The sequence below is a fragment of the Canis aureus genome, chromosome 1 (genome assembly GCF_053574225.1).
Source record: "Canis aureus isolate CA01 chromosome 1, VMU_Caureus_v.1.0, whole genome shotgun sequence".
Taxonomy (NCBI): Eukaryota; Metazoa; Chordata; class Mammalia; order Carnivora; family Canidae; genus Canis; species Canis aureus.
In genome coordinates this window covers 49956555-49968815 of record NC_135611.1, presented here as the reverse complement: position 1 = coordinate 49968815, position 12261 = coordinate 49956555, and the positions used below count along the sequence as shown (strand labels likewise).

Below are 12261 nucleotides of genomic sequence, written 5' to 3'. Positions count from 1 at the left end.
CACAAAGAGAATTACTCCCCTTGGCATGAGTAGAAAGCTGATCTGATGAAACAGTCAAATAACTCTTCATGTAATGCTGGGAAGATTACATTGCTTCATTGTGTAGAAAGCACAACTCCAGCCTAATTAGATACTTTTGAAGGGCTTCTAACCAGGCGTATATCATATCTCAGCTTTTCCTAGTTGTTATTCCAAAGAGACATGATGTTAATTTGAGCTACAATGATAAGATGCTGGGACAACTTACTGTTAGATCCATGTAAAAGTTTTGATTTCTAAATCACCCTTAAGACTAGAGCAACAGAATATCTCCAGTATACAAAAGTCAAAGGTGAAAAAGTATAGTAAAAATAATGCATGTATGCAAAAGACAGAAACTCAGGAGGAGACTTGCCTGCTCCTTACCACAGAGAGTGGACCCAGCTGATCGGAAGCTGGCTTTTCCACAGATGTCTCTCAAATAAACTGGCAGGTAAGAGGGTCTAAAGTTAGAGCACATCATGTCATCTGACCTCAGTCACGTCGGTGATGAATAGTACTGATTAGTTTGGACTGCTGTGGGAAGAAGGGAAGTCTTTGACATGAAATAACCAGACATTTATGCCTTTGTGTCCATCTTCTAAGGATGGGTTTATAAGTCAAACCATTCTTTTTTTTTTTAATTTTTATTTATTTTTATGATAGTCACACAGAGAGAGGGAGAGAGAGGCAGAGACACAGGCAGAGGGAGAAGCAGGCTCCACGCAGGGAGCCCGACGTGGGATTCGATCCTGAGTCTCCAGGATCGTGCCCTGGGCCAAAGGCAGGCGCCAAACCACTGCGCCACCCAGGGATCCCTCAAACCATTCTTTTTAAATATTTTTTAATTTTTATTTATTTATGATAGTCACAGAGAGAGAGAGAGAGAGAGGCGCAGAGACACAGGCAGAGGGAGAAGCAGGCTCCATGCAGGGAGCCCGACGTGGGATTCGATCCCGGGTCTCCAGGATCGCGCCCTGGGCCAAAGGCAGGCGCCAAACCGCTGCGCCACCCAGGGATCCCCCTCAAACCATTCTTAATCAGCTTTCTGCTCCAAATCAGTGGCCATTAAACTCTTCATTGGTGTTCAAAGCAGCATATATGCCTTTGGTTTGACATCGGGTGTGGGGTGCCCCTGGCTATTTTTAGCATTGGCCAATCATGCATTGAATTCCATGGGCAGGTTCCATTTCTAATCAACACCAAGCCACCATAACAGAGCCTAATATTGATTAAAAATTATTGTCATCGGGCAGCCCAGGTGGCTCAGCAGTTTGGCACCTGCCTGCAGCCCAGGGCATGATCCTGGAGACCAGGAATCAAGTCCCATGTTGGGCTCCCTGTATGGAGCCTGCTTCTCCCTCTTCCTGTATCTCTGCCTCTCTTTCTCTCTGTGTCTCTCATGAATAAATAAATAAAACCTTTAAAAAAATTATTGTCATCATAAAAATGTAAGGTGGGCAGGGCTTCCATGAGAGGAAAGGATATCATTTGTAATTCTATTCATAATGAAAATTTCTTTAACATGATCTGATCACTTGTACGGACATCTTTTTTTCTCTTTTCTTTTCATTCTTTCTTTTTTTTTTTTTTTTTTTGAGAGATTGAGAGAGTATGTGAGCAGGACAGGGAGGGGGAGGGGGAAAGAAAGAGAATCTTAAGCAGACTCTATGCTGAGTATGTAGCCTGACGTGGGGCTCAATCTCACAACCCTGATATCTTGACCTGAGCTGAAATCATGAATCAGATTCTTAGTCAACTGAGCCACTGAGGTGCCCTTATCAAACAGTTAATGCTTTTCTGACGTGTACAAATCATCACAATAAACTGCAGCTGTAAGCACTAACCATTAAGTATTTACAGAAAATTCCAGTGGTGTGCTCGGCATTATACAGATGAGGCTGGGAGAAGTACCACTGACATGCATGCTTTGTTTCTGCTCTGTGAGGAGCTTATTACATAGTTTATTGAGCCAAGGTTAGCAAGCATATGTGAAGCAAATGTGAAGCAATTGAGATCAGAACTGAAAGGCATTGACTGTAAAATGTGGGAATGCCTCAGTGAAAGAAATGACTGGTGGGTCCAAAGCAATCAGATACATGAATAAGGTGGGACATGATCAGATCCTTCAACAATGAGCTGGATTTAGAAGGAAAAAGCAAGGAAAAGAAAGGTATTTGAGCAAAGTGATGGACAGCCCAAGAAACAGAAGCATGAATGCCAGTGAGGTTCGGGTCTGTCTGCAGCACATGGGGGTGCCAAGCTCCCATTTGGAGCTGAAGAACTGCTTGTCTTTATTCCACCCAACAGGGAATGCAGTATGCATCTAGGGGGTGGGACAGTGAGTTTCTTTCTCAGGAAACCAGAGACATCAAGAGAGTTCAGAACAGAGGGAGGAGGAAGTTCTAGAGGACAGAGGGAGAATCTACAAGGTCATGAATGGAAAGGTCCAGAACAGATGTCCTGACCCCAGATAGAACAAGATTCCAGGGAGATGAGAGCAAGACCAGGAGATGGAGAGGAAGCCTACCATCTGCCACCATCACCTAGAACACCTGTTGTGACATGTCGCCCGGCATGAAGAGGCGCCCTATGTGAGGAAAGGCTCATATAAGCTGTCAACTAAGTTGTCCTCCAAAGTTGATGATAGTCATGCCTTCAGGTATGGTTAAATAGATAAAGTGGAAAATATAACAGAAAGATGTTCTTTAAGTGCATGCCTTTTTGTCTGGGCTTGTGAAATTAGGAAAAACACAAAACTGAATTTATTACAATAGTAATGATTCCTGTAGTAACTTATGCTCCATAACTCACCCTCTAATCTTAGAAGCTCAAACCATTTTATCTCTTTGTAGAGAAGGCATGCAGTTACTCTTCTTAAAAATGTTTATGATTTCTCTACATAACTGGGTATATCTACAGACTAGAGGATGATGAGAGGCTCTGAATTTGTTCACAGCTAAGGGCAGAGAAGCCACAGTGCTCTGTGTCCTTAACCTCTTTAACCTCTTTAACCTTTAACCCTTAACCTCTTTGTCCCCACCTATAAAATGAGGAGAAGGACTGAACTAATGATATCATTGAAATAAAATATGTAGAGTATTTCACCCAATGCCTGAGGCATATTAAATGTCTGCTACATGTTCCCAATTGCATTAGAATTAGTGTATAATGATAATGATAGTAATAAATGACATCACTAATAGTTTTAAAATGTGGTTTTCCATACTGGCTACTCATTAGAATTACTGGGGATACTTGAAAAAATTCAATCAGAATCTAGTCTAATGAGGAGCTGAGGTTGAAACCCACTGGTGTGAAAGGTTCTCAGCTATATAAATACCTACCAGGGGATAGCTGATTTCTGCATTTTATACTGGATTGAATAGTGTCCCATCCTAATTTTTGTCTATCTGGATCTTCAAATGACCTCAACTGAAAATAGGGTCTTTGCAGATGTAATTAGTTAGGATGGGGTCATACTGGATCAGGATGGTCCCTAATCCCATGAAAGGGAGAGAAAACAAAGACACACACACACACACACACACACACACACACAAGGAAAACCGCATGGGAAGGTGTAGGCAGAGACTACTAAGGAATGCCAAGGGTCTCATGTGTATTCATCAGCAGGGCTGCCATGACAAAGTACGTCAGGCTGCGGCTGAAACAGCAGAAATTTATTTTGTTCAACATTCTGGAGGCTGAGAGTCTGAGATCAAGGAGTCCAGAGGGTTGGTGAGGCCTCTCACCTTGGCTTGTAGATAGCCACCTTCTCCCCGTGTGTTTGCATGGACTCTTTCTATGTATGTGTCTGTGTTCTGGCCTCTTCTAATAAGGTCGCTGGCCATTTGGATTAGAGCCCACCCTGACGACTTCATTTCAGTTTACTTTCTCCTTAAAAAGTCTATCTCCAAATAAGGTCACAGTCTGAATTGAGGGTCAAGGGATGAATATATGGCAGCCCATAATAGCTGCCAGGACCAGAAGGTAATAGAGAGGCAAGGAGCAGATTCTTCCCCAGAATTTTCAGAGGGAGCAGGCCTCTGAAATCAAACTTCAGACTTACGGCCTCCAGAATCATGAAAGAATGAATTTCTGCTGTTAACACAATCCTGGTTTATAATAATCTGTTTTGCCAGCCCTAGGAAACTAAAATGGATATCAATCAGGATATTTTCAAAGTTTCTGTATAAAATGATGCATTATTTAAAAGAAGAAAATACAGTTCTCTCTTCCTGGTCTAGCCCCTCAGAATTGAGCTCCATACTGGATTCAGATCTGCACAGTTTGTTCCCCTCAGTGGTCCATCTGGCTTCCCTGGTGCAGCATCCTGGAGAAAATGTGGATCTTTCTCTTACTGGAAAGCCAGCCACCATGTTGCCTGGGCTGAGCAATTCAGAGTGAGGGCCTTTTGTGTACAGCGTGCACACTTGCCCAGTAGCCAGCCTGGGCCCTCAATTGTGCTGGTTTCCCAGGCAGAGAGGGCCTGACAACCCAGACGTGGGAAGGAACTGAAGCCTTGTGGTTCAGACTGACCAACAGGAGGTGGGAGATGGGAGAAAAGAGGGAGTCCTACCCTGCTGTGGCTGCTCTAGATGCCAATGGTCCACAGCAGCCCAGGGGAGACGCCTGAAGGCTGAGCACCTGGCAGTGTTTGCTGTGCACCTGTGGCCACGTGGGACTCCACTCCCTCAATTTGTCCAACCTCTATCCCTGCTTCTTCTCTTTCCTCCTTCATTCTCCCTTCCCTGGGGTTGCAGCTTCTGATAAAGAATTAGTATGCAAAGCTCTTGTCCCAGGCTCTGTTATTCAGGGAACTCAGGTAAAGGAATGCTTAACAAGCAGCTCGTGATCCTTTCAACAAGCACTACTCTATTTTAAATTCATGATTCTGTGTGTGGAGGAGTCTATTCAAAATGATACGTTTTAATAGGTGAGTCATCAGTTTTGAATTATTGAGGGCACAAATAGTGCCAATCACAGCTCCTGTTTTCCATGAATTAACCGTCTTTAATTGCAACTTTGATTTAATGCAGGTCCATCTAGAAGGAAAGACTCATGCCAACTCTCATCCAGGAGCAGCTATTTTAGACCTCATTCTCTGGACTCTTGCCCCTCCCATGTTGGAGCCAATTCTGGAGATTTAGGAGTATATCTTCAGACTCTAGGCTCGCCAGCAGGTCCTGCAGCCACATACCTAGTATTACCTGCTGCACCCTTTTGTAGAAAGGGGTTCCTGTGCTACCCCAGAACTTGATTTAGGAACTGAGCCTCCAGCCTGACTCTGACCATCTGGGTACAAGCACCTTCAACAGTGGTAGCAAGAGTTGGTCAAAAAGGAACATGTACCTGACCTGCTAGACCCATGGGATATTAGAGACCCTTAGCAGAATCACCTGGGAATTCTGAGAAGTGCCTGGAACCCCACATGCAGGACACATTAGCAGTTCGGTTGCCCAGCATCCACTGTTGCCTCCATAGCAGCACTGCCAGACTGACTTCTGGGGAACTACCCCCCAGTAAACTGTAAACAGCAGTGGAGACTGTCAGTCAAGCTGCTCTGCCCTCCCTCGCCAAAGCTACCACCTGGCCTCAGTTGTGTTGAACTCAGGATTAAATGGCAGCACTGATAGTTACTTGCTTGACACTCACAGACACTCAATGGATATCTATCTGTTCAATGACTGATTCAGTCAGTTATTCCAAGAAAATGGTATAGGCGATCAATATTAGTATAAGACTTAAAAAGCCTCATGACTGAAGATCAATCATACAGAGCCAAGTCACGTGACTTCTTAATCAAGTGAGTGTCTACCTAAGATCGCAGATACTTCATTATGTCCCCTGACAATGAATGTTCTGGGAAGATGAACATAACAATGCACTAGTTAGTGAATATCCAATATATTAACTTTTGTGGGAGTCTAAGGGCTAGGGACTGTTGCTTCTTGACTTGAGATGACTGACAGCCAGTGGCCCATAGCTCCATTTTGCTGGATTGATTCTTTTTTTTCTTTCTTTTCTTTCTTTTCTTCCTTCCTTCCTTCCTTCCTTCCTTCCTTCCTTCCTTCCTTCCTTCCTTCCTTCCTTCCTTCCTTTCTTAAGATTTTATTTATTTATTTAGGAGAGACACAGAGAGAGAGGCAGGGACAGACAGAGGGAGAAACAAACTCCCTGCAGGGAGCCCAAGGTGGGACTTGATCCCAGGACTTGGGGATCACAGTGTGAGTCAAAGGCACACACTCAACCATTGAGCCATGCAGGTGTCCCTTTGTTGGATTCTTATATTTTCTTTTTCTTTTTTTTTTTTTTTGATTCTTATATTTTCTAATGTAGGTCTCACACCTTTACTGTTCAGACACAGTGAGGCTTTGCACTTATTCTTTCTTTTTACCTTTGGTCTTTAGTAAATAACTATAATCAGATAAATATTTTAATAATGTTTATTCTATTGCAGATAATTGCTGTTGACTTCTCAAGCTATGTTCCAAAATAACATACCTATACTTTCTGATAAAGGTGATTTCTAAGAAAATAAAAATAATGAATAAGAGGGATTATAGTCCTCAAAAAGAAAGATGACTAAGTTCAGAATAATAACATAGAGAGCAACAGCCAAATGGGGATTAAGCTCACAGTGAAATACATCCCTATGAACAGTTTACTAGAAATATTTCTTTTTTACTAGAAAATAAGCCATTAAAGTAGAGCTTTATAAATATACAATATCTTGGTAAATCATTCTTTTCATAATGTGTTAGTGGCCTAACACAGCGACTCTCAAAGTGTTTGGAGCAACAGCAACTGCATCATCTGGAAACTTGTGAGAAATGCAAATTCTTAGGGTCTACTGTGGACCCACTGAATCAGAAACTCTGGAGAGGGGCCCAAAAATCTGTGTTTGCCTCAGTCCTTCAGAGGATTCTGCTGTACATCCCAGTCTGAGAAATACAGAATCTAACACACTGTTTGCATTAGTAACTTTTTAAATGGGACTCTCTGACGTGTACTGTTGGCCACCTTTAGGGAATCCAAGGAATATTGCTACAGGCTTCTTGAAAGAATGCACCGGCCTTTTATTCGTTTTGCTTAGCGTGCTGGTCTTCAGTTGCTGTGTGACTCATTACCACAAACCTAGCAGCTTAGGTCAACACCCATTTATTATCTCACAGCTCTGTAGGTCAGAAGTCTGGGCAGGCGTGCATGTGCTCTCCGCTCAGTCTCCTCACACATACGGTGTCAGCCAGGCTGGGCTCCCATATACAAGCTCAGGGAAGAATCTGCTTCCATGTTCACCCAGGCTGTTGGGAAAATCTCATTCTTTGTGGTTGTGGGATTGAGGTCCTGTTTTCTTGCTCGTTGCAGGCCGAGGGTTGTTTTCAGCAACCAGTGGCTACTATCAAGCCCTTTCCATGTGTCTTCCTCCACCTTCGAAGCCAGCGATGGTGTATCAAGCCCTTCTCATGCTTCGACAAGTCTCTCTGAACCTCCTTGTCTAATAAGATATATAAAATGTGCACAAAATAATCTGTAGTTATGGAAATATACAGAAAATGTCAGAGGCCAGGGCACTCATTAAACTAATCAAAATTTTTGAGTGGCTGGATGATAGCTAATTTTGTTTTCATACTTTTGTGTGCGTTTTCTTAATTGTTTTTGCATTCAGTATGTACTATTTTTATAGGTTTTGTTAGAAAAGCATAAAACTATGTCCACTTTGGAAAAATTCTATACTGAATGCAAAGTTATATATTAGAAGGGTGAGGAAGGGATTGGTTGAGGGAAATAATGTAAGCATGACAAGGGGAAGGAGAAAGAAGGGGCCTCCAGAGTCAGATGCAGCTATCAAAGGCTGGTATGGGGTGAAGTGAGGAGCTCTCCTGGCAATTATGTTTGAGATAATTTCTAGTATAGAATTAGAGATGAGTGGGGGGTCAGGTGGGGAGATCATTTTCTTAAAAGTCTCTCAATAGGGGCACTTGGCTGGCGATAGAGCATGTGATAGAGTATGTGACTCTTGTTCATGGGATCATGAGTTCAAGCCTCATGTTGGGCATGGAGCCCACTTAGGAAAAACAAGTATCTTAATAATATTTACTTTCACATGAAATATAAAAAAAAAACCATTAAAAATGCAAAAACAACAAATCTGGAAACTCTCTCAAGGTACATCTTAAGCCATATGCCTAAAGCAAGTCCATTCTTACTCATGGCAAATCCACTTCTTGTGAGTTCTTACGGCAGAATGCAGCTTGCACTCATTGCCATCCCTACCTGATCTGAAGCCTCATGCAGAACTGAGATTTTGTGTCTTGGATCCTTCGGTACTATCCTTCCAGTATCTGGGGTACTGTTTTTCTTCAGTCTTTTTTCCTTCTCTTCTCAGGACTAGGTCATCTCCATTGATCTACCTTCAAAATCCCCGATTCTTCCTTCTACCATCTCCAATCTGCTACTGAGCCCATTTAGTGAATTTATCATCTCAGTTATTGCACTTTTCAGCTCTAGGATTCCCTTTATTTAATAATTTCCATTTCTCTGTTGAGATTATCTACTCATTCATTAAGACCATATTTCCTTTATTTCTTTGAACATCTTATAATTGGCTGATTGTATTTATTGATAATAGCCACTTTGCAGTCCTTGTCTACTAAATCCAACACCCAGGACTACTCAGAGTCAGTCTTTATTGGCTGCTCTTCTGCACCCACTACCATCCTCAGCACGATCACATTTCCTATTTTTTTGCATGTCGTACTGGCTTGAGATGTCAAAGGACAAGGGCCTAAACCTAGCAGATCATAGTCGCTTCAGTCTCTCTGAATTCTGTTGTACTCTCCTAAGGATTGTAGAAGTTTATTCTGGTAGGTAGTTAACTTATCTGAGCTCACACTGCAAACTCTGACACCCCTGTGATATATAGCCCCTGATAACAGCTCAATTTTATAGCTGGCAGCTGCCTCTTTCAGCCTGGTCCTCTGGTGGTCAGAAATCTCTTACTCTGTGATTTCAAGGTTGCATATAATGACAGCAGCACTTCATTCAACTATATTTTCCATGAGTCCAGTAGAATGGAGACTATTTTTAAAATCAAAAAATTTTAAGGACATATTCATATCAGTAGGAGCTCTCTAGCTTTCTTAATGAAATAAAACATTCATTTTACAATTATTTTATAGTCTGAAAGTTCATTTCATGTGGTCTTTAAACATGGAAAATTCAATATTATCACATAGGTATTACATTATCAAGGCTGAAGTATGCTAAATCCCAATTTTATCCAACTTAATTTGCCTTAGAAAAAGAAAATAAAAATCCGATTCACTTTTTCGTTTATTAACTGAATGCATTCTTCAACCTATGTACAGCTTGGGTAAGAGAAAGCAAAAGCCCTATTGGCTAAACATGTAAGATACCAGAGTCTCCAACTGGTAAAGCAGCGAGAAATTAAGTGAGCTTCCCCAGAAGCAGGAGAACCACGAAAAGTATGAACCCTAAAGTCTGAATATACAATTGAACCCTAAACAATGCAGGGGTTAGGGCCACCACCCCCATGTGCAGTTGAAAATTCATGTGTAACTTTTGACTCCCACAAAACTAACAGCCTACTGTTGACTAGAAGCCCTACTGATAACTCAGTGTTAACACATCTATTTTGTATGTTACATATATTATATATGTATACTATGTTCTTAAAATAAAGTAAGCTAGAGAAAAGAAAATGTTCCCATATTCCAACTTATTACAAGTTTAAAAAAATTATGCAAAGCAACTTGCTAATTTGTATAGATTACAGATTCTTCAGTAAAACTCTTACACTGTCTCCTTAAAACAAAATATGCATGATCTTCTACAGAAGTCCATTTTTCCCCAAAAAGTTTTTCAATCTCAGTTTTTTTTTTTTTTCAAAAAATTTAAATTCTGTCTAGATTAACCTCAGTGTTAGTGAAAGTGATCACAGGTTCTTCCTGGAACTGATTTTGTAACCCTTACTTGAGAATAATTATCTAAAATAATTAAGAGATATGAAGACATGTAAAGGACATGATCACTATATATCAAATGACTCCAGATTTTGGAAGCAAGGCTATACAAGGCTAGATGATGGGAAAAATAAAAACAGATGACATGGTCAGCACATATATTTTTGATGCATTTATCTGCATATGATTTGTGAGCACAGGTTACAAATAAGATCAACTCAGAAACGATGGCAAGTGCAGAGCATGAGTCACAGCTTCTTGTTGTCTAGACTAACTGCAGTTATACATGAGGGCTGACTTGCATTTGAAATCTCACAACAATTAGCACAGAAATAGGCCAATTCTTTAATAAGTGTGAATAATAAAGGGGAAAAACACACAGGATTTATATTTAGAAACATTAAAAGGTTTAAAACTAATCATAAAAATATAAGTTTCACTGCCTTTTATGATTCTTTGGTTTGAGAAAAATAAGTTACCAAATTAACCTGGTATATAAAGTAGTTCTATCACATCTACTTGGTATTTTAAAAACAGAACCAAGGAATATTTTGTTACTGGAAATTTTCTCAAATACAGACAAAGTGATATTCAGGCAGTTTTCTGGGCTTTAAGAGCCAATGGAATATACAGGAAGAAAGCCATTTGATTGTAGGCTGGGTGAAATGGATAGAGGAAAACTAAATAATAATAATAATAATAATAATAAGCCACCATGAGCTTAACCATCCCTTTCGAGAAATATAAACAACATCACATTTTCTATCTGTTCTTTGGAAAGAAAGATAGACTCCCCTTCCCCACCTCCCATATGAGGGTGTAGTGTGGGTTCTGCTAACACATGGGGCCTCTCCCAGGCCATCAGACGTTCCTTGCAGAGGAATTCCAGGGTGGAGAAGGAGACCCATCACATTTTACTAGATTTTAGTTTCTGTCTTTCAAAATCATTGTCAACACGTTTTTCCCACTTGGAAACCACAGTTGCCAAAGATTTCCGTAATCCAGTCTGAACATGGAGTAACATGTACACATTTTAAAGTCTGCCAAAGCCTATGTTTTCTAAGAACACAGTCTTACGACACAGTCAGCCAAGCTGATGAAACGCAGCAACAGTGCCACATAAAAATTGACTTCCCCAGAATATGAAAAGTAGCTCACAGATTTGAAATCTCTGGCATTTTCCCAGTTTAATATGTGGGTTTCTTCAGCTTCTAAAAATCACTGGATTTTGGTGTGAATATCCTATCACCACCTCTCTGACTCTATCACAACATTCTAGAATCATCTAGGCCTTAGTTTTGTTCACAATTGGAGACACTGAACAGACAGTCCTGAAGCTCTGTGCTTTCCTCTTCTGATATTTTCTGATTCTGAGAACGTGGAGTGTCAGGATAGAAATACCAGGTTACTCACATCCTTAAAATAACCATTTGATTAGGAGACAAACAAACAGACAATGAAAAGTTTTAGAAGAGAAACATCACATTAAATAAACCCGCAAGAAAAGCAGAAGCTATTGTGAGTGTGAGTCGATGAAGTCCTACGAGGTTAAAATTGATTCAAACAAACAAAAAGAAATCTCTAAGCCAAACCTGAGCTTCTTAGCAGCTTATGCAGATGGCCTCTCCTCCTTTTGTGTCTTGTATTCACTTCTACTTTGTTTTTTGTTCTCTTGGTGGTTTGTATTTGAAAGCAGGAATAAATGGGACGTGACAACAGATTTATTTTTATAACATTTCCAATTGCTTAGAATCAGGAAAGAGATTTGAGAAACGCTTAATCTTGGGAGAGTTCTGGCCAAGGAGAGCTCCAGGGAAGCCCTGGGACAATGGATCATTGACTAAACCCCTGCTGGAGAGCACAGCTCTGCAAACGTTTCCTTGTTGTGACTGTAAAGTTTATAATTATTTGACAAAGTCGCAGACCCAACTTTGTTATCTAATCTATATAACCGAATGGTGTTCTAGCACACACATGCGCTCCATGCCCAACAGTGTAGCATCAGCAACCTGGCCATGTGATTCTACACATCCAAGTGGCCGGTGAAAAAGGACACAGACGACTGTTAACCCTGTGGCAGGCTTCACATCTGGAAGGCCATCCCCACCTAACATTCACTGCACACCAGACCTTAGATTGTTTTGTACACACTGTCACATCGAAGCCCTCCAGCAACCCTGTGAGCTGGACGTGATTATCATCATCATTTTACGGACAAGGAAACTGAGATTATAGATCGGAAGGGAGTTAGCAG

The 12261-nt window shown here is 41.0% G+C and overlaps 1 protein-coding gene across 2 annotated transcripts in view; it reads right to left on the bottom strand.

Annotated features, from left to right (window-relative positions):
* Window positions 1-12261, bottom strand: part of SLC22A3 (solute carrier family 22 member 3) — an 88598-nt gene that overhangs the window by 51510 nt on the left and 24827 nt on the right. The gene's annotated exons all lie outside the window — the stretch shown is intronic.